At 37.0% G+C, this 23,029-nt stretch overlaps 1 long non-coding RNA gene across 1 annotated transcript; it reads right to left on the bottom strand.

Moving 5' to 3' along the window:
- Window positions 1-1,878: 1,878 nt before the first annotated feature.
- On the bottom strand, window positions 1,879-21,346 carry LOC116147813 (uncharacterized). The gene is made up of 4 exons (XR_004131425.2): window positions 21,084-21,346; window positions 13,999-14,166; window positions 6,593-6,680; window positions 1,879-2,094 (listed from the first exon to the last, which is right to left on the bottom strand). It is a non-coding gene; the product is annotated as an uncharacterized LOC116147813 (long non-coding RNA).
- Between the last annotated feature and the right edge of the window lie 1,683 nt (window positions 21,347-23,029).

Genomic DNA, 23,029 nt, shown 5'->3' with positions numbered 1-23,029 from the left:
CTTGGCTTATATTTCTAATCAAGGGTGAATATTATTGACTATTATATAATCTTCACCTTTCAGTTTTTCCCAGATATTTTAAACTGGATTGAAAGACATTTGTTCCCCCCTTAAATTTATTCTGACTATAGTGGCAGGTGCTTATTAATCATTAAAAGTGCTAATTGAGTGAATAAAAGATGAATGAATGAATCTATGAAGCAAAAACGCTAAGTAAAATGAATAGTTTTAATTTATAGCTATAATATTGCTACAAATATACCAAAAAATCAAATATATTATATATTGGCAGCTGTAAAAGATAACAAGGACAAATGAAAATACTGATTTTGTTATGTAATCAAATTAAAGGAATTTTTCATCTTGTTATGTCTAACTCTTACTGCAACAAAACAACACTAAAAGTGAATGAATCTGCTGATACACAACACTGGAGATGTAGGATTATGAGATAAGAAAGCTAATAATATCACATGAGATGATCAAACAATTTAAAGCATGATTTTCAGATATCTACCTCCATCAACCTGACCGAAAGTTATAGGTAAGCTGAGACTGATCTTGACTGTCCTCTTTGGTTAAGCAGAACATCATATATTTTGGTTTAATAAAGAGTTTTAACAAGGAAGAGGAAAAATGGCAAGGTTAAAAAGAAAAACATCCTTTTACAAAACTGGATTATACAGATCTTGAAAGTCTGGCATTTCACTGTCAGGAGTGGATATGGAAGAGTAGCAGCCTCTGGTGTGACTCTGTAAAAAAGGGTCACTAAGTATTTCCAAAAAACCTCTAGAGTCTTCTTCATGGATTCTTTCCTGCAACTTTAAATCTCCCACAATCTCTTAACATTTTGTGGATCCCAGTTTTGACTCTGGGGAAAAATATCTGTTTTAAGCATCTGCTCCAATGTCTAAAGCTGAGAAATTTCCCAGGAGTATAGTGAGAACTGCTTTAGTTCCATCTTAATGCGATAGTCCCCAAGTCTTGGTGGCTTTGGCAGTTTTGTTGAGTGCTCTCACAATGATCTCTCTCACCCTCTTTATTATTGCTTTTGCTTTTACTGGAACTTTATTGAGATAACTGTAGGTTTGCATGCAGCGTAAGACAGGATAGAGTTTTATTGTGACTTTGCCCAGTTTCCCCCCAGTGGTAACATTTTGTAAAAGTGAAGTGTAATATCACAACGAGGATGTTGAAATTGACACATTCCACTGATCGTATTCAGATTTTGTGTTGTGTGTGTATGTGTGTTTATTAGTTCCATACTATTTTATTGATAACCTCTACTTTTTGCCAAATTATTTGCCCTAATTTTCTCCTCAGATGTTCTTCATTCAGGATATTTTCAAAGTGAAATCCACCCCACGTTGAACCTGGAATGTTCCACATCTGCCCCAAATTAGAGGCTCATTGGTTTACTATTCATCTTTTCAATGGTCTACATCAACTTTCTTCTCAACATTACAAAAGACAAATTTTCTTGGATTTAGATGAACATGAGTCATCTTTGGGTTAATCTGTTCCATCTGGGTATAGATTCCAGATTTTTCATGGTTTATTTGTTCATTCAAAAAATATTTACTGGTTGCTTACTGAGTCCTTAAAGTAGTATCCTAGGAGCTTGGTGTACAGTGGGAGACAACAAACATGATCTCTGCTCCCTGAGGGCTTATCATCTACTAGACAGCCAGGGATTGTGCCAACAAAAAACTGCCGGAATCTGTAGGTAGAGATTAGCTGAAGGGGGGTGGCCATGCTTTTAAAAAGTTCAATGAGTTTTCTCACTTGCCTCAACAAACAAATGACCTCCATCTACCCAAAGAAATAGGAGAATATGTTACAAGTAGGACTCAATGAGAAATATTGTAATAATATCCAGCTTTTGTCCTTCAAAGGGATTATGCAGCCAAGTGTTAAGCGATCCAAGCTATTATTCTAAGAGAAGATTTTCCGAATTCTTTATTTTTTGTCCTTTAGTGTGACACTGGCCAAGCTGAAGGACCTAGTTCAGAGATTTCTTGTTGTAGAAAAGATACCACTTCCATCCTCTTCAGCTGGGCCAGAAGCTTTATGGTAGGATGATTCGACAGGAGCCTTGTGGGAAAAACCAGAAAGGAACAAAGAGAAAGAGCTGAATTTTTACCACACGTCCAAATCATAGTGTGAGCGAAATTTGCTATTAGGCCACCGCACATTTACTAAACAAATTTATAATCACTGTAGATCTTAGTCTCCAATGTTCAAATAGACAACATCCTTAGCTTCAAGGTTGACTTATTCAGAATCTCAGAATATACTTTGCAACTAACCTTTAGGGTCCACCCTTCTAAAATTCATTTCTTCTACTCAGACTATGCTCAAGTTATTTTGTGGTTGAAACTGCCAGGTTAGTCCACCTGCTCTTTTCCAGTCCAAAACTTGAATTCATTCTCTGGGCAAGGGTTTTTAGCCAAATTCTTGTTCAAGTGCATGCATTGATTCAAAGTTCTTTTTTGAATAAAAATCTGGCTTTGCACAGAGACCCTGTTATCAACTGTGTGCACCAATAGGGTAGCCCTCCCATCTGGGCTAGCATACAAGTCGGGATACTAAATTTGCACAGCAGAATGTTGGCTTTGCCACCTGCACACCTGTTATCTAAAGCATATGGCTCTCTCTTTAATCAACAACAAAACCACAGGCTCTTCAGGCACTCCTAGGAGATTTCAGTCCTGCCTCTGATCCAGCCCTTGGCAAAAGCTTGCTTGAAACATCTGATATTTGAAGGAGAGGCTTTAAGACATGCTAACTACACACTCCTTTAGATACCTAAGTTAAAACATTTCCCTCTTAAGTGTAAATATTTCAAAAACAATGTATCTGGACGCTCTCTGTAAGCCTCCCACAGGAGCTCTCTCTCTAAGATGGATTATAATGGAGGTAAATACATATTGACTTGTAGTTTATTTTGGCATCATTTGCAACTTTATATCTGATGAGCATGTTTGAAAACAAAAGATGAGGGTGCAGAAAGCTGGAGGGGCCTATGTCCCTCACATATTTCTGGAGTTACCATATAGTCCTCACCTGCTTATTTCTGAAACTACTTTTATGATGGGAAATAAAGTTCTAAATTATTCAAACCACTGTCATTTTGAAATTTTTCTGTCAAATGCAGTGAGATAAAATCCTGACCAATAGCAATCCTAACAATCGTCTTGCTCATTACTTCATTTAAAAAATCATTTTTATCACCTAAAATATACTAGGTTAAGTATAGATAAAGAAACAGATAAAATACAGTCCTGCACTGAAAGGACAAGGAATCAATAAAAATATATTGAAAACCACATATATAATTTTAAACTTTTTACTGGTCATATTTAACAAAAAGCAAAAGTAACAGGTAAAATAGATTTTAATGATTTTCCTTACTTAACCTAATACATCACAAATAGTATCATTAACATTAAATCAATATAAAAATGTAGTAATGATATTGACCCCTTAACAGAGGCAGGCTTTGCAAAAATGGGAGCACCATTTTGTAGGTTGCCTTTTCATTGTGTTGATGATTTTCTTGGCTTTGTAGATGCTTTTTAATTTGATGTAGTCCCACTTGTCTATTTTTGCTTTTGTTGCCTGTGCTTTTCGTGTCATAGTTAAGAAATAATTGCCAAGATCAATGTCAAAAAACTTTCCCTCTGTTCTCTTCTAGGAAGTTTTAGGTCCCATGTTTAAGTCTTTAATCCATTTTGAGTTGATTTTGTGTATGGTATAAGATAAGGATCCAATTTCATTCATTTGCATGTGGATCCAGTTTTCCCAACACCATTTGTTGAAGAGACTGTCTTCTCATTGTGTATTTTTGGCAGCTTTGTCAAAGATCAGTTGTGTATGAATTTATTTCTAGGCTCTCTATTGTGTTCCATTGGTCTATATATCTGTCTTAATGACAGTACCATATTGTTTTAATTATTGTAGCTTTGTAATATATTTTGAAATCAGGACGTGTAATGCGTCCAGCTTTATTCTTCTTTCTCATGATTGCTTTGGTTACGTGGACTCTTTTGTGGTCCAATTTTAGGGTTATTTTTTCTATTTCTTTAAAAAAAAATACCATAGGAATTTTGATAAGGATAGCATTGAATCTGTAGTTTGCTTTAGGTAGTATGAACATTTTAACCATATTTAGTCTTCCAATCTATGAACATACGATGTCTTTCCATTTATTTGTGTCTTCTTTAATTACTTTCACCCCTGTGCACTGTTAGTGGGAATGGAAAATAGTGCAGCCATTATGGAAAATAGAATGGAGGGTCTTCAAAAAATAAAAAGTTGAATTAACGTATGGTCCAGCAATCTCACTTCTGGATATATATCCAAAAGAATCAAAATCAGAATTTCAAAGAGTTCATTGCAGCAATATTCATAATAGCCAGGGTTTGGAAACAGTGTAAATGTACATCAATAAATGAATAGATAAAGAAAATGTTACACACAAAGATATATTATTTAGACTTTAAGAAAAAGGAATCCTGCCATGTGTGACAGAAGGAATGAATCTGGAGGATATTATGCTAAATGAAACCAGTGAGTCAAAGGACAAATATTACATTATTCCACTTATGTGAGGTACCTAAAATAATCAAACTGATAGAGGCAAATAGTTGAATGTTGGTTGCTAGGGGCTGAGGGGAGAGGGAAATGAGTTGTTCAACAGTTAAAATTTCAGTTTTGCAAGATGATAACTTTCTAGAGATCTGCTGAACAATGAAGTGCCTATAGTTAACAATACTGCATTGTATACTTCATCTGTTAAAGGGGTAGATCTCATGTTAAGTAGTCTTACCAACATTTTTAAAAATGAAAAAAATAGTATTGAGGGATTTTATGTCTATTTTTCATACTAGGCCTTCAAAATCCAGTGTATATTTTAATTTACAGCACATCTCAATTTTGACTAATGTATTTAAAGTGCTCGGGAACACATGTGGTTAATGGCTTTCATATTGGACAGCACATATCTGAGTATATGTGTGTGTGTGCATACGTCTGTGTACATGTATGCTTGTACACACATAATCCAATGTGTAAACAGATAATAATACCCTGGGGTAAATGCTTCAGCAGACACATTTACCAGATGATTTGTGTTGCAAAAATGAAACATCTAACTCTGTCTGGAAGCAAAGAGGAATGGAGAGTTCATGAGGACCATAAAAAAAAAGATTAGATCGCTGACAGGTAAATGAAAAGAAGAATACAGTCAAGAGAAATACAGCCAGTTTTGAGAATTATAATTTTTATTATTTGAGAAATATAAAATCAAGACAAAAAATGGATAAAACATGACTACACAGTAAAATGAATGATTATAAAGTGAATTCTAATCCAGCTATCACCCAGGTCAAGAAATAGAATATTGTCATAGCTCAGAAACCTGCCACATACCTTTTTCTGGTCATACTTTGTCTCTCATCCCAGAAGTAGCAATTATCCTAATCTTAAGGTAGTCATTTTCTTGCTTTTCTTTATAATTTTACTATCTATCTATCTGTCTGAATAATGTAATTTATATTTACTTGTTGTTGAACTTTTATAAACAGAGTAAGAATATAACAGAACTTTTATAAACAGAAAATGTATGATCCCTTCGTGTTTTGCTTCTTTCATTCAACATTGTGTTTTTAAGATTTGTACATATTACAGTGTGTAGCCTCAGCTTATTCCTTTTCACTTGTGTGTAGTATTTTATTGTATGAATACACTGTAGTTTAGCCATTCTACTTTTGATGGACATTTGAGTTGGTTTAGGTTTAGAACAATATGAACAATGGATCTGCAAATGATATTACATATATATTCTATGGCACAGGTTTCAAAAATTTTTTTAGGGTGTTAAAATTATTAAAATTTTTTTAAGTAACTAAAGCTCTATATATCTTGTGATGATTTTCAGTCTACTCTATCTGACATGATATAGTTAATGTTTGTAACACCCTTCTTTTGGTTAATGCTTGTGTAATACCTTTTCCATATTTTTATTCTTTTTTCTACCTTTATATTTTGTATGTTTCTCATATAAATATTATAGCCTTGGATTTTGTTTTTCATCCTGACAAGTTTTAGTGCATTAATTGATGCATTTAGTCCATTTACATTTAATGTAATCACTCATATAGATCAGGTCTGATTAAATCAGGTCTGAGTCTAAATCTGTCATCTTACTATGTTCTTTCTCGCCTATTTTATGTTTTATTTTCTCTCTCCTTGCTTACTTTTGGACTGATGGGCTCTTTTATTATCCCATGTTCCTCTCTACTATTAGTTTCTAGTATTTTAATGGTTTTCCTAGAAATTATATGAAGAACCTATAATATATCAAATTCAAATATTAATTAATACAATTCACTATCCTCTAAGGAGTACAAGAATCTTGTAACACTTTAGTTTTATTTATCCCCCTCCCAATATATGTGTTATTTTTGTTGTAAATATTAATTATATACTTACATGTATAAGTGAAACTTTTACAAAACAAAATTCGCACCTACCTTTTTAGATCAGCACCTGCCTTCAGAGCTGAAGTGTCTTTGCTTCTTAGGCTTACCTTTCTCTGTCTTTGAGTTCTTGCCTTCTGGACTTGGTCTGAAGCTTTCTCAATCTCTTGTTAGATCTTCACTATCTTTAAGTATTTCCTAAATCGATAAATTAAATCCAATTAGGAGGCCATCAAATTGGTCTAAATTAAAGATGATCATGTAGAATGGGGTGACAAGGAAATATTTTAAAAAGATTACTGAATGACTGGTTTGGGGTCCCAGTTTCATGTGAAGGTTAGTGTTCCTTCTATAATGATCTATACCTTACATACTTTAAAGACTTTAATGCCAGGAAAAAAATGTCTTCCCATCCTACTTTCTGTGGTTTTTTCCCTCAAGTTAAAAAATAAATAATTACAATTCTGTGAGTAGCTAGGAGCACAATTTAATGCTCAATAGTCCTAACTTGGCTTCTGTGTCTTACTTAGCTACTTTGTATTTCAAAATGGCTTTTTTATGTTTAAAGTTTCTCAGTTACTTTTTTTTTTTAACATTTTTTATTGATTTATAATCATTTTACAATGTTGTATCAAATTCCAGTGTTCAGCACAATTTTTCAGTTATTCATGGACGTATACACACTCATTGTCACATTTTTTTCTCTGTGAGTTACCATAACATTTTGTGTATATTTCCCTGTGCTATACAGTGTAGTCTATTCTACAATTTTGAAATCCCAGTCTATCCCTTCCCACCCTCCACCCCTCTGGTAACCACAAGTCTGTATTCTCTGTCTGTGAGTCTATTTCTGTCCTTTATTTACGCTTTGTTTTTGTTTGTTTGTTTTTGTTTTTGTTTTTTAGATTCCACATATGAGCGATCTCATATGGTATTTTTCTTTCTCTTTCTGGCTTACTTCACTTAGAATGACATTCTCCAGGAGCATCCATGTTGCTGCAAATGGCATTATGTTGTCGGTTTTTATGGCTGAGTAGTATTCCATTGTATAAATATACCACCTCTTCTTTATCCAGTCACCTGTTGATGGACATTTAGGCTGTTTCCATGTTTTGGCTATTGTAAATAGTGCTGCTATGAACATTGGGGTGCAGGTGTCATCCTGAAGTAGATTTCCTTCTGGATACAAGCCCAGGAGTGGGATTCCTGGGTCATATGGTAAGTCTATTCCTAGTCTTTTGAGGAATCTCCACACTGTTTTCCATAGTGGCTGCACCAAACTGCATTCCCACCAGCAGTGTAGGAGGGTTCCCCTTTCTCCACAGCCTCTCCAGCATTTGTCATTTGTGGATTTTTGAATGACGGCCATTCTGACTGGTGTGAGGTGATACCTCATTGTAGTTTTGATTTGCATTTCTCTGATAATTAGTGATATGGAGCATTTTTTCATGTGCTTTTTGATCATTTGTATGTCTTCCTTGGAGAATTGCTTGTTTAGGTCTTCTGCCCGTTTTTGGATTGGGTTGTTTATTTTTTTCTTATTGAGTCGTATGAGCTGCTTATATATTCTGGAGATCAAGCCTTTGTCGGTTTCACTTGCAAAAATTTTCTCCCATTCCGTAGGTTTTCTTCTTGTTTTATTTCTGGTTTCCTTTGCTGTGCAGAAGCTTGTAAGTTTCATTAGGTCCCATTTGTTTATTCTTGCTTTTATTTCTTCTAGGAGAAAATTTTTTAAATCTGTGTCAGGTAATGTTTTGCCTATGTTTTCCTCTAGGAGGTTTATTGTATCTTGTCTTATGTTTAAGTCTTTAATCCATTTTGAGTTGATTTTTGTATATGGTGTAAGGGAGTGTTCTAGCTTCATTGTTTTACATGCTGCTGTCCAGTTTTCCCAACACCATTTGCTGAAGAGGCTGTCTTTATTCCATTGTATATTCTTGCCTCCTTTGTCAAAGATGAGTTGACCAAAAGTTTGTGGGTTCATTTCTGGGCTCTCTATTCTGTTCCATTGGTCTATATGTCTGTTTTGGTACCAATACCATGCTGTCTTGATGACTGTAGCTCTATAGTATTGTCTGAAGTCTGGGAGAGTTATTCCTCCAGCCTCTTTCTTTCTCTTCAGTAATGCTTTGGCAATTCTAGGTCTTTGATGGTTCCATATGAATTTTATTATGATTTTTTCTAGTTCTGTGAAATATGTCCTGGGTAATTGGATAGGGATTGCATTAAATCTGTAGATTGCCTTGGGCAGTGTGACCATTTTAACAATATTGATTCTTCCAATCCAAGAGCATGGAATATCTTTCCATTTTTTAAAGTCTTCTTTAATTTCCTTCATCAATGGTTTATAGTTTTCTGTGTATAATTCTTTCACCTCCTTGGTTAGATTTATTCCCAGATATTTTATTACTTTGGGTGCTATTTTAAAGGGGATTGTTTCTTTACTTTCTTCTTCTGTTGATTTATCGTTAGTGTAAAGAAATGCAACTGATTTTTGAACGTTAATTTTGTAACCTGCTACCTTGCTGAATTCTTCAATCAGCTCTAGTAGCTTTTGTGTGGACCTTTTAGGGTTTTCTACATATAGTAGCATGTCATCAGCATATAATGACACTTTTACCTCTTCTTTTCCAATTTGGATCCCTTTTATTTCTTTCTCTTGCCTGACTGCTGTGGCTAGGACTTCCAGGACTATGTTGAATAGGAGTGGTGATAGTGGCCATCCTTGTCTTGTCCCAGATTTTAGTGGGAAGCTTTTGAGTTTTTCATCATTGAGTACTATGCAGGCTGTAGGTTTGTCATATATAGCTTTTATTATGTTGAGATATGTTCCCTCTATACCCACTTTGGCGAGAGTTTTTATCATAAATGGGTGTTGAATTTTATCAAATGCTTTTCCTGCATCGATTGAGATGATCATGTGGTTTTTGTCCTTTCTCTTGTTGATGTGATGTATTACACTGATTGATTTGCGTATGTTGAACCAGCCTTGTGTCCCTGGGATGAACCCCACTTGGTCATGATGTATAATCTTTTTTATGTGTTGTTGGATTCTATTTGCTAAAATTTTGGTGAGGATTTTGGCGTCTACGTTCATCAGTGATATTGGCCTATAATTCTCTTTTTTTGTAGTGTCTTTGCCTGGTTTTGGTATCAGGGTGATGGTGGCTTCATAGAATGAGTTTGGGAGTATTCTCTCCTTTTCAATCGTCTGGAAGAGTTTGAGAAGGACTGGTATGAGTTCTTCTTTGTATGTTTGGTAGAATTCCCCGGTGAAGCCGTCCGGTCCTGGACTTTTATTTGTAGGGAGGTTTTTAATTGCTGTTTCTACTTCCTTTCTAGTGATCGGATTGTTCAAGTGTTCAGATTCTTCTTGATTCAGTTTTGGTGGACAGTATGTTTCCAGAAACTTGTCCATCTCCTCTAGGTTATCCAGTTTGGTTCCATATAGTTTTTCATAATATTCTCGTATGATATTCTGTATTTCTATTTTGTTTGTTGTAATTTCTCCATTTTCCTTTCTTATTTTGCTAATTTGTGCTCTCTCTTTTTTCTTCTTTGTGAGTTTGGCCAGAGGTTTGTCGATTTTATTTACTTTTTCAAAAAACCAGCTTTTGGTTTGGTTGATTTTTTCTATGGTCTTGTTAATCTCTATTGTATTTAATTCCTCTCTGATCTTTATTATTTCCTTCCTTCTGCTGCTTTTTGGGGCTTTTTGTTCTTCTTTTTCTAATTCATTCAGGTGGTGGGTTAAATTGTTTATTTGAGATTGTTCTTCTTTTTTGAGGAAGGCCTGTATCACTATAAACTTCCCTCTTAGCACTGCTTTTGCTGTGTCCCATAGGTTTTGAGTGGTTGTGCTTTCATTATCATTTGTCTCAAGGTATTTTTTAATTTCAGCTTTGATTTCCTCATTGATCCATTGTTTTTTCAATAACATATTGTTTAATCTCCATGCTTTCCTTTTTTTCTCCTTTGTTTCTCTGTTGTTGATTTCCAGTTCCATGGCATTGTGGTCAGTAAAGATGCTTGAGATAATTTCTATCTTCTTAAAATTGTTGAGGTTTCTTTTGTGCCCAAGTACATGATCGATCCTGGAAAATGTTCCATGTGCACTTGAAAAGAATGTATATCCTATTTTTTGGGGGTGTAATGCTCTGAAAATATCCACCAAATCTAGTTTTTCTATTGTAGTATTTACTTTCTCTGTTGCCTTGTTTATTTTCTGTCTGGAAGATCTGTCTAGTGATGTTAATGCGGTGTTAAAATCTCCAACTATGATTGTATTCCCATCAATATCCCCCTTTATCTCTGTTAGTAATTCTTGTATGTACTTAGGTGCTCCTATATTGGGTGCATATATATTAACGAGTGTAATATCCTCATCTTGTATCACTCCTTTAATCATTATAAAATGTCCTTCTTTATCTTTCTTTATGGCCTTTGTTTTAAAGTCTATTTTGTCTGAAATCAGTACTGCAACACCTGCTTTTTTGGCTTTTCCATTTGCATGGAATATCCTTTTCCATCCTTTCACTCTCAATCTATATGTGTCCTTCTCCCTAAAGTGGGTCTCTTGTATGCAGCATATTGAAGGTTCTTGCTTTATTATCCAGTCTGCCACTCTGTGTCTTTTGACTGGAGCATTTAGTCCATTAACATTTACAGTAATTAATGATAGATGTGTGTTTATTGCCATTTTGAACTTATCTTTGCAGTTGAATTGGTATATCCTCTTTGTTCCTTTCTTCTTCCTTTTGTGGTTTGGTAATTTTCCTTTGTATTATCATGGATTTTATTTAATTTTTGTGACTCCTTTGTAAATTTTTGGCTTGTGGTTACCCTTTTTTGTAAATCTGTCAACCCATTACTATAACTGTTTTTATTAAACTGATAGTAACATGATCTCAAACCCATCCTACTGTTAAAAAAATTTAAAAAAGAAAGAAAAAAATATTCTATATTTCCCTGCCTCCCTCTCCCACTCTCAGTGATTTGTATGTCTTCTTTTATAATTTCATGTTTACTTTATTTGTAATTCATGAGTTATCACCTTTCCAGTTGTGTGTTTCTCATTTCTGTAGCATCCTGCTGCTTTTCTATTTAGAATAGCCCTTTCAATATTTCTTTTAGCATGGGTTTAGTGTTGCTAAACTCCTGCAGCTTTTTTTTTTTTGTCTGTGAAACTCTTTATTTCTCCTTCTATCCTCAAGGATAGCCTTGCTGGATAAAGGATCCTAGGCTGCATCTTTTTTTCATTCAGAGCTTTGAATATATCTTGCCACTCCCTTCTGGCCTGTAGTGTTTGTGTAGAGAAATCAGCTGAGAGCCTTATGGGGGTTCCCTTGTAACTTACTCTTTGCTTTTCTCTTGCTGCCTTTAGAATCATTTCTTTATCCTTGACTCTGGCCATCTTGATTATGATATGTCTTGGTGTGGGTCTATTTGGGTTCTTCCTGTTTGGGACCCTCTGAGCTTCCTGTACTTGGATATCTGATTCCTTCTTTAAGTTTGGGAAGTTTTCAGTCATGATTTCTTCAAAAACCTTTTCAATCCCCTTTGATCTTTCGTCTCCTTCTGGGACCCCTATTATGCGAAGATTGGGACGCTTTATATTATCCCATAGGTCCCTTATGCTATTTTCATTATTTTTTATTTGCTTCTCTTATAGTTCTTCTGAATGGGTGCTTTCTATTGCCCTGACTTCTAGATCACTAATTCGTTCCTCTGCATTATCTAGTCGGCTTTGCACAGCTATTAGATCATTCCTCATCTCTGTCAATGAGTTTACCCATTCTACTTGGCTCTTCTTTATAGCTTCAATTTCATTTTTGACATATTTTTTATCTCTAAACACTCTTTTAATTCCTTCAGCAGTTCGATCACTCCTTTTTTGAAATCTTGATCTAGTAGGCTATCGATGTCTATTTCGTTGATCTTTCTTTCAGGGGATTTCTCTTGTTCTTTTAATTGGGAAAGGTTTTTCTGCTTCTTCATCTTGCTCATACCTCTTTGGCACTGTGGTTTATGGAGTATCAATTGTTTATTTTGGTCCTTAAGGATTTTATCTATCTGATGCCTATTTAGGAATAGAACTTAGGAAAAAAAGAAAAAAAAAATAAGAGAGAGAGAGAGAAAGAATTTTAAAAGAAGGGAGAAAGAGGGTTTGAAAACAGTGTATAATGAATAATAGAAGAGTGAGTTGAAGCAGAGTATTAATCGGGTTGAGACGTCCTTTTAAAACCTTTACAAAAAAAGGGGGGGGATAAATAGATGTATTTGAAACCTGTGTCTAATAAATAGCAGGACATCAAAACCCAAGAGAAATAGAAATGAATTAAGAAGTAAAGATTAAGAGTAATAGAAAATAGAACAGGTAAAAACAGATTTAAAAAAAAAGGGGGGGGGGTTGTCGGTGTTCTCCTGGAGTCTGTGTGCTTTTAATGTGAAGTCTTTCTGTCTTCGTCCTGTTTTGGAAGCTCAGCTTGCTGTTTTCAGAGGCCCTCCGTTGGCGCCCTCTTCTGTGCTGCTCCCAGCACCTGTCGGCAAGCAGATCGCGCCTCCTCCTAACACTGGGTCAGGTGCAGCTCTCTGCTGTGGGCGGGCGGGTCGTTGCCCCTCCGGATGCCGCAGTCAGATGTTGCAGACTGGCCAGGTAGGAGGGCGGGTCGTGCCCCCTCCCAGCACCTCGGCCAGGGGCTGTGTTCCTGCCCAAAAGGTGGGGGGGGGGCGCTCTCCCTCTACCTGCACCGCCGGTAGTTCCGCTCTCTGTGCGGCTGCGCGCTCCGCCCTGGTCGGCGCTCCATAGGTGGGCTGGGGGAAGACCGAGGGACAGCCCTGTCCCTGCTCCGAGCCAAAACCCAGCTCCTTGTTTGTCTTTGTGGAGTAAGTTCTCTGAGGGACCAGGATGGAGGATCCTATCTGCCCTGGGCTGCAGGCCAGTCTCAGTCTGGCCTTTGAGGCTGCTAAGCCCTTCAGTGCGGATGCAGGTTTCGCCCCCGCCCCCGCCTGAGTGCTCAGCGCGGAGGATATGGCGGCAGTGCCTGAGCCCCGCCTCTCTTCCACCGAAAACTTTCCGCGGGTTTTCAGAGATGGGGGTGTGCACCCTTCCCCCGAGAGCACATCAACCTTGCTGTTTTATGGAGGGGCCAGGTTGTTCTGCCCTGTGCACCCACAGCCACGGCGCGCAGCCCCTTGCGTTCCCCCGGGGCTGCCTCCATGCAGCCACTTCCGTCCTCCGCCCGGCTTGTGCAGCCTGGCCCTGCCCGCCACTGCCGGCTGCGTCTCAGGCTGGGTGTCGGGGGAACGCTCTGTGCCCGTTTAACTTAGTTCTGTCAGTCAAGGGCTGCTCTGTACAGATCCGAGCCTCGGAGGCTCCCCCTCCGTCCCGCTGGCCTCTCAGTTGGAGAGGGGAGACCCAGAGAGCGAGCGCCAGTCCTCCTTTGCCGCTCCCTCCCCACGGGACCCGTCCCGCGCTGCTTTGCCTTTTGTTCTTTCTTTTTTCCTTTTCTCCTACCAGATTTTTGGCGTCTTTATCTTTTGAAGAGGGCGATGTTCTGTCGGAGTTCCACAGGTGCTCTGGTTGGCTGAGTGGGTCTGTAGATGTGGGTCTTGGTGTATTTGTGGGAGAGGGTGACCTGCGAGCGTCCTTCTACCCCGCCATCTTCTCCGTCTTCCTCAATTACTTTTGAAAATAGGAAAGAATAATAAATAGCAAATAAATTTTAAAGTAGATTGGTTGATAGACTTAAGCTACTAGTTTCAAGGGCAGTCTACCCAGGCAATATCAATAAAAGCAAAAATAAACAAATGAGACCTAATTAAACTTACAAGCTTTTGCACAGCAAAGGAAGCCATAAGCAAAACAAAAAGACAGCCTACAGAATGGGAGAAAATATTTGCAAATGATGCGACTGACAAGGGCTTAATTTCCAGAATATGCAAACAGCTCATACAACTTAATAACAAAACAAAACAAAACAAAACAAAACAAAACAAAAAAACAAAAAAAAAACACAGTCCATAAATGGGCAGAAGACCTGAACAAGCAATTCTCCAGTGAAGACATATGAATGACCAATAGGCACATGAAAAAGTGCTCAATATCACTAATTATGAGAGAAACGCAAATCAGAACTACAATGAGGTATCTCCTCAAACCAGTCAGAATGGCCATCATTCAAAAGTCCACAGACAAAAACTGCTGGAGAGGGTGTGGAGAAACTACATTCCCACCTTTTATACTGCTGGTAGGAATGTAGTTTGGTGCAACCATTATGGAAAACAGTATGGAGATTCCTCAAAAAACTAAAAATAGATTTACCATATGATCCAGCAATCCAATGCCTGGGTATATATCCAGAGGGAACTCTAATTTGAAAAGATATATACACCTCAATGTTTATAGCAGCACTATATATAGGAGCCAAAACATGGAAAAAACCTAAATGTCCATCAACAGATAACTAGATAAAGAAGCTGTGGTATATTTATACTATGGAATACTACTCAGCCATAAAAAATAATAAAATATTGCCATTTGCATCAACATGGATGGATCTGGAGATCATCATTTTAAATGACATAAGCCAGAAAGAGAAAGAAAAATAGCATGTGATATCACTTATGTATGGAATCTAAAAAAAAAAAAAAAAGACACAGATGAACTTATTTACAAAGCAGAAACAGACTCACAGACATAGAAAGCAAACTCATAGTTAGCAGGGAGGTAAGGGGGTGGGAAGGGATAAAATGGGAGTTTGAGATTTGCAGATACTAACTACTATATATAAAATAAAAAGTTTATACTGTATAGCACAGGGAACTATTCAATATCTTGTAGTAACCTATAATAAGAAAGAGTGTGAAAAAATATATATATGTATTTTATGCTGTACACTGGAAATTGATACAACATTATAAACTGACTGTAATTCAATTAAAAAAAAGATACTAGTTTCAGATATTTCTGTTATTGAGAGTTGTAACTTAGGAGCCCATTCAAACTATCAATCTATATTATATTATTATGTTATGTTAATATAGTTGCATGAATTTGGGAAAATAATGATGCAATTTTTAACTTAACGTTTATGCTCAGCTCCACTATTCTCTGCCTGTGAGTTCTGCCCGCCTGAGAAGATAAGCACTTCAACCTCTTCTGTTTCTTTTTATATATACCTCAGTATTTTCAAGTAATAGGCTTATACTACTATTTTATGGTTTTAAAATTTTAACTACTATTTCACGTCTTTCTTTTATGAGGATAAAAGTTTAGCTCTCTTGTACTCTCTTTTATACATGCACACATACATAATTTCTCTTCCTTCATGTTCCCAACAGTAGTTATTATGATTATGTTAAAATTGTTCAAACTGAGAAACAAAATGTGGTATAAATATATTTACTTTCTTACACAAATTTGGGTTTTTTTTTCCTGGGGTTTATAATTGCCTTGGTGTTTTCACATGCTTTTCTGTATACCATGATTTTTTTTTTCTCAAAGCATTCCTATATAGATGTAAAATAAATCATCTTAGTATGAGCAAACCATAGGGAATTGTATCCATTCTATTTTTTTCTTGTCAGTATCTCTCCTGGAATTCTCTAGCCTTCTGACTTCATCTGAACTCTTGAGCCCCTGGGCCTGATATGTAGCTTTCATCCTGGACCTTCTCTTTATCACAGCACTAAAAAGTCCCTGTGATCCTGGATCTACTGTCTTCCTCTTTAATGGTTTACCCTCTTGCTTGGATGAGCACATCTTCCTGTTGCTTCATGAGAAAGGATAAGTTGAGATTTTTGAGAACTTGAATGTCCCAAAATGCTTTTATTTTCTTCTAATACTTGATTAATAATAATTTTGTTGTATAGGATTCTAGGCTGGATTAATTTCTCCACAGCATTTTCAAAAGACCACTTTGTTGTTTTACAGCTACCTGTTTTGCGGTTCAAAGCCCCAGCTCCATATGGTAACTAATCATTGGTCTTTGGTTTTCTTTTTCCCCTAGCTGTATTTGTGCTTCCTCTTTATTCCAGGTTCTGAAATTTCACAATTATGAGTTGATGTGAGTTTTTTCTTCATTCAGTTTAGCCCTCAGTGGACTCCTTAAATCTCTTTAAATTTTCTTGTACAATTTATTTGATAATAACTCCCTTTCATTTTTGTATTTTTCTCTCCCACTAGAACTGTTATTAATCTATTTGGGTCTCAGATTTTCTTTTCTCTTCTATTTTTCCACATCCATGTCTTTTTTTGTACTTTCTGAGTGATTTCCTCAAATTTACCTTTGAGTCTTCTATTGAATATTTTATCCCTATATTGCATGCTATAGTTTTCAAAAAATCATATTTATTCAATTCCACAAACATTTGTGGAGTATTTGTTATATGTCAGTTACTATATTGGGAATGGTTTGTTGGGGGGTGGAAACAAATATAAAAATATCTCTCAATTCAAAAAACATATAATATATAAGTATATACACCAGTATCTATAAAATAAAAGCTACATTAATTTGAGTCCACAAATCTGAAAGTAGAGAAGGAAGAAACACCATTGGTATTATTCTCATTTTCAAACCAGAAGTTCAGCTAATGAAATTATCAACAAGTTGATTAAAAGATATTACTAATGATCACATTAAGAAAGCTGACAAATTCTCAATTTTGATTGACACCACTCAAGGTAAAACTTTGATTGACATTAATTCAGTCATTCTAATACATGTCTCAGAGACCATGATAGATAAAATGAGCATAAAGTTAAATTCTGGAGAAAATATATTCCATCCTGTTACAGAATATTTTGAAATCAAATAATAGAGCTCTTTAAAAAGTATGTAGGATGTTCAAGTACTGGCACACCCTACGTGAAGAGATCACTCAATTGGTTTCTGCCCTGGTTAAAAAAAGAATCTTCTAACCAAGGTCACATATGGGATTATTAACGAGTCTTAAATCTAGCAATAGAATGGATAATGGGATGGCAAGCAGGGATATTTCACAGTTTTGACTTAAAATGTCTGAGCAGCACTTATGATAGAGCAACATAAGAGAATTGCTATTTGACACAAACAGCAGGGGACTCCGATCCACTTTCCCAGCGTTATGGAAGCAAGACAGAATTCTAGAAAAGGAAGTTGGAGACAGGGCTGTATTGCTGTGAGAGAACCCACTCAAGTAAACAGTGACTTTTCTTTCCCCCACTCCCAGGTTTATTGAGATATAATTTACATATAACATTGTGTAAGTTTAAGGTGTACAACATGTTGATTTAATATACTCATATATTGCAAAATGATTACCACCGTAGCTAACACTTCCATGTCACATAATTACCATTTCTTTTTTTGTGGTGAGAACATTTACAATCTCCTCTCTTAGCCACTTTCAAGTATATAATACAGTTCTGTTAACTATAATCACCATGCTGTGCATTAGATCCCCAGAACTTATTCATCTTATAACTGCAAGTTTGTACTCTGACCAATGTCTTCCCCTTTCCCCCACCCACCCAGACCCTGGTAACCAACATTCTAATCTCTGGTTCTGTGAGTTTGTCTCTTAAATTCCATATATAAGTGATATTATATGGCATTTTTCTTTCATTGCCTGACTTATTTCACTTAGCATAATGCCCTGAAGGTCCATTCATGTCACGAACAGCAAAATTTCCTTCCTTCTTATGGCTGAATAATATTCCATTTTATATACAAATGCCACAATGAACATAGGAGCACAGATAATGTCTTCAGTATCTTATGGTTATTTCCTTTGAATATATACCTGTAAGTTGATTGCTGGATCATACAGTAGTTCCATTTTTAACTTTTTGGGGACTCTTAATACTGATTTCTATAGTTACTGTACCAATTTACATTCCCACCAATAGTGCACATTTCTCCACATCCACTGACACTTACCTCTTGTGTTATTGATGGTAGTCATTCTAATAGGTATGAGGTGATATCTCAGTGTGGTTTTGATTTGCATTTCCGTCATGATTAGTCATGTTGAACACCTCTTCAAATATTAACCATCTGTATGTCTTCTTTGGAAAAATGTCTGTTCAGTTTCTCTGTCCAGTTTAAATCAGTGTTTTTTGTTTGTTTGTTTGTTTGCTATTTAGTTGTATGAGTTCGTTATATAATTTGGATATTAACCCCTTATCAGGCATATGATTTGCAGAAATTTTTTTCTATTCTGTAGATTGCCATTTGATTTTGTTGATTGTTTCTTTTGCTGTGCAGAAGCTTTTTAGTTTGATATAGTCCCATTTAAGTTTTGTTTTTGCTGTTTGTGCTTTTGGTGTCATATCCAGAAAATAATTGCCAAGACCAAGATCAAAGAGCTTTCTTCCAATATTTTCTTTTAGAAATTTTACAGTTTTAGTTCTTATTTTTAAGTCTTTCCAATGTGTGTGTGTTTTTCCACATCACCAGGCAATTCTCTGACACCAGCTGGGTGTCCTACAATTCAGCTCAGTTCAATTCTGACACTGTCTACCTGGAGAAAGTATCAGATCTCACAGGGAAAGGGCTCAGTCCTACAAGACTGCCCTGCTTCCCACTTAGATGCCAGTTGCAAGTCCGTGTTGTCACCTGAGCTTCTGACCAACTGGCTACATGTCAGAGGTTCCAACAACCCCTTCCTGGGTGTGATTAATTTGCTAGAGTTGCTCTCAGAACTCAGAGAAATATTTTACTTACTAGATTTCCAGTTTATTATATAAGGATATAACTCATTTACAGCCAGGTGGAAGAGGGCAAAGTCTGGGAAGGGGCTCAGAGCTTCCAGGCCCTCTCACAGTGTGTCACACTCCAAGCACCTCCATGTGTTCACCAACACGGAAGCTCTCTAAACCCCATCCTTTGGGAGTTTTAAGGAGGCTTCATTACTTAGGTATGATTGATTAAATCATTGGCCATTGTCCGCCTCCCCGAGGTCTGGGGGTGGGACTGAAAGTTCCAAACATCTAACCATTTGGCTGGTTCCCTAGGAAACCAGCCCCATCCTAGGTTACCTCGGGCTTTTCAGGAGTCACCAAATTAACAAACAAAAGACACTTTTATGACTCCCATCACTTAAGAAATTCCAAGGGTTTTAGAAACTCTGTGCCAGGAACAGGGCGAAGACCAAATATATATAGTTCCTATTATAATTCATAATATCACAGTCTTTAATCCATATTGAGTTAATCTTTGTGAGTTGTGTAGGCTCAAGGTCTAATTTCATTCTTCTGTATGTGGTTTTCCAGTTCTCCCAACACCATTTATTGAGGAGTCTGTCCCTCCCTCAATGAGTATTCTTGGCTCCCAAAGAGCAGCTTTTCATGCCTCAGGGTCCAGAAGGGAAAGCCAGCTGAAATTAGTGGATGGGATATTGTTTTGTCTGCAGATATAAAAGATGCTCCGCCAGGGAGGTGCTGGCATTTGATGTTATTAAAGAAAGCCTAACTGTTCTGTGACTGCTCTTCTTACTTGGATTCCTCAAATTCTAGGACCCCTCCTCACTGAGCCGAAGTCTTGGGAGTAGCTCTGAGTAAGTGGCTTAGCAGTAGCTTTTGTTAAGCTTGTGTGGTCATGATCTCTAGCACTGTGCCTGCATTATCCAAGTTCTGTCAAGGAGTAAACCTGCAGCAAGGCTGTGGACAGCAAAATGAAGGATGTTCCTACATGCCCAGGATACATGGGTCGTAACAACCATTTCATTGGCTTAACTGATACAGTCCTTTATAAGGCTGATTCAGTCAGCTGTGTGGCAATTGGCTGGTTGTGTACCATTAAAAAAAATGAGCGATTCATGTGCTTAATAGATTTCTTCCTTCAGAACATTATCTTTGTATCTTAAGAGCCTAACACAGTGTCTGGCACAGCATGGCTGCTCCATGAATATTTATGGAATGAATGAGCTCTAAGAAGTCTTAGACAAAGCAGCTTAGTTCCATTCTCACTACCTGCTGTGCTAAAAATCTCCTTGGCTGATTCCATATGACACTTAGGAGATCTTTCTTGTTTTTTTATATTACATTTCATCAGTTCCTATTAGATTCAAAGAAAAGAAGTTGAAATAGTTCTTTAGCAAATATTTATGGAAACCTACCATGTTCAAGGCACTGCTGGAAAAATAAAAGTCTAAGGCAATCTTTTCCTTACAGTGACTTATACAGCTTCAGAGATAAAGTAAGTACACACAAATACAATCTTAGAATTATAGACTGCTAACTAATGTATGTATCCACATGCAGTTGTATTCCCAAATTTATATATATAATACGAAATAAATCTTTCTTTTGTTTAATGCTTCTTATTGTTTGCTGTTGAGATTTAAATGACTCTAAGCCCTCCCTGGCTATAAGTGACAGTCTTTCCCTCACAATTTTCCTTACTAAGTGCTTCCTCAAAAGCTCTGGAGCTGCTGTGCTGGGTAATTTCCATTTGCCCCTCCTCCAGTTATTCTCTTCTGTCTCCCTGCTCTGAGCCCCCAGAAGCTGACCTCTCCCTTCCCCACCTACTGGATCACTCAGGCTCCACAGTCCATTGGCTTTGGGTTGGGTTGGGCCAACGGGCTGCGGAGAGAAAGAATGGGGTACCTACTCACCCCTCTCCCTCCCTGCCTGGGAGCTGTCAGGACAGCAGCTGCATCTCTCTGGATCACAGATCCTTTCTTGAAACTCAGTACTCCAGTTCACACAAGGCTGTCTCTGGTAACACTATTCATCCTTTGCCTCTATGACGGTTAATTTTATGTCACCTGACGGGGCCATGGGGTGCCCAAATATCTGGTTAAACATTTTCTGAGTGTGTCTGTAAGGAGGTTTCAGGAGGAGATTAACCTTTGAATCAGTAGACTGAGTGAAAGAGATTGCCCCCTCTCCCCTGTGTGGCCGGGCCTCATCCAACCCGTTGAAGGCCTGAATAAAATAAAAGTCTGTGTAAGAGAATTATTTCTCTCTCTGACTGTCTTCGGACTCAGACTTAGACTAGAACTTACACCATAGGCTCTCCTGCTTCTCAGGCTTTTAGATCTGGTCTAGGACTCGAACTGATAACCCTGTGTCTCCAGCTTGCCAAGGGCAGATGGTCGAACTTCTTAGCCTCCATATTGTGTGAGCTAAGCCTTTATGATGCATACATGCAAACATGCATGCATACATACATATCCTACTGGTTCCGTTTCTCTGGCTAATTTTTCCTTCTGACTAATTCACCCCTTTGGACCTAGAGATGGTAACAGCTTCCCAGTGTTGTCAGCCTTTGGGTGCTGCAACATGGCTTTTTGGTTCCTTTAGCAGTGCCCATACCTCTGTAAATAGTCCCTTCAAAAAAGTTTCTCAAAATCCCAGTTGCCTGTGCATCTGTTTCCTGCCAGAAGCCAGACTGACAGATGCTTATAATTATCTTCTCATTTACCCTACCAACTGGGAGGATCCTGGAGTTCAGACTCCTTGAGCTCAGAGATACCTTGAGTCCTGCTCCAAAACTGCTGGCCTCCAGACACTCCCAGCCACTCATCTAGGTTTGTTCAGCAGTGACCATCTCCCTCCCTGAAGTGAAGTCTGTGTGTCACCTAGAAAATGAAGAATTTGGATAGTTCATCTAATACAATGAAATTCTCCAATATGGAAGTGCTGGAGAAGCATCTGATGTGTAAAGATTTTATTTTATTTAAATACAGAATGATATAAAAAAAAGAATAAAAAATAAAAACAAATAAAAATAAAACTTAAAAAAAATAGAATGATAACAGGTTACTCATACTGAGGACTGCCTATCCTGTCTTACGACTTAATCTTTTGTGAAAATAAGATGGTAAGAAGAAAGACCATAAGAAGTAGCTGAAATAATCCTTTTTTTTTTTTAACTGTGTCTTAGGTACATTATGGATCAGACAGACTTTGGTTCACTGGTTTTATATTCCAGCCATTTTTAATAGCATTATTTATTGAAGACATGTATTTTCTTCCAAACAACTGACTTTCACAGTTTTGTTATGAGATTTCTCTGGCATCACAATGATTGGTTTATATATCCAGAGTAGTATACTTGTCATAGCAAAATCTTTATCTTATCAATTTATCTCCCAAACTATAACCGTGCTAGTACATAAGGCACTCTAAGTGTTTATTAAATGAATGAAAGAATGACTGCATGACAGTGAACCTTGAAATGTAACTTATTTGTAGATTGAGAACTACTGAAGCTTGAGTGGCGCAGAGTAATGGGGTAGATTCCTCTCTCCTTACTATGAAAGGTCCTGCCTCTCACCTCTTTCCAGGTTCTTTCCTACCTATTGTATGTTGCATTCCTTTGAAATTGATTAGCAGCCCATGAAGTTACCCAAAATTTCTGTGGTGAGCTGTTCTTTCCCTTCCTGTAGCTGGAAAAACTGCCTTTTACCAGTATATAAGTAAAAGTTTGCAGTTCTCATTTCCTCACCTATGAGCATATGATTCACAACGTATCCCCTCTATTCTTCAAATTTCAAACTAAGTTTTCACAGGAGAATTAACAGTTTATGTACCACAGAGAAATCTCTTTCTTTCT

The sequence above is a fragment of the Camelus dromedarius genome, chromosome 19, assembly GCF_036321535.1.
Source record: "Camelus dromedarius isolate mCamDro1 chromosome 19, mCamDro1.pat, whole genome shotgun sequence".
Lineage (NCBI taxonomy): Eukaryota > Metazoa > Chordata > Mammalia > Artiodactyla > Camelidae > Camelus > Camelus dromedarius.
The sequence above is the reverse complement of the archived record's forward strand: the minus strand, read 5'-3'. Positions and strand labels throughout refer to the sequence as shown.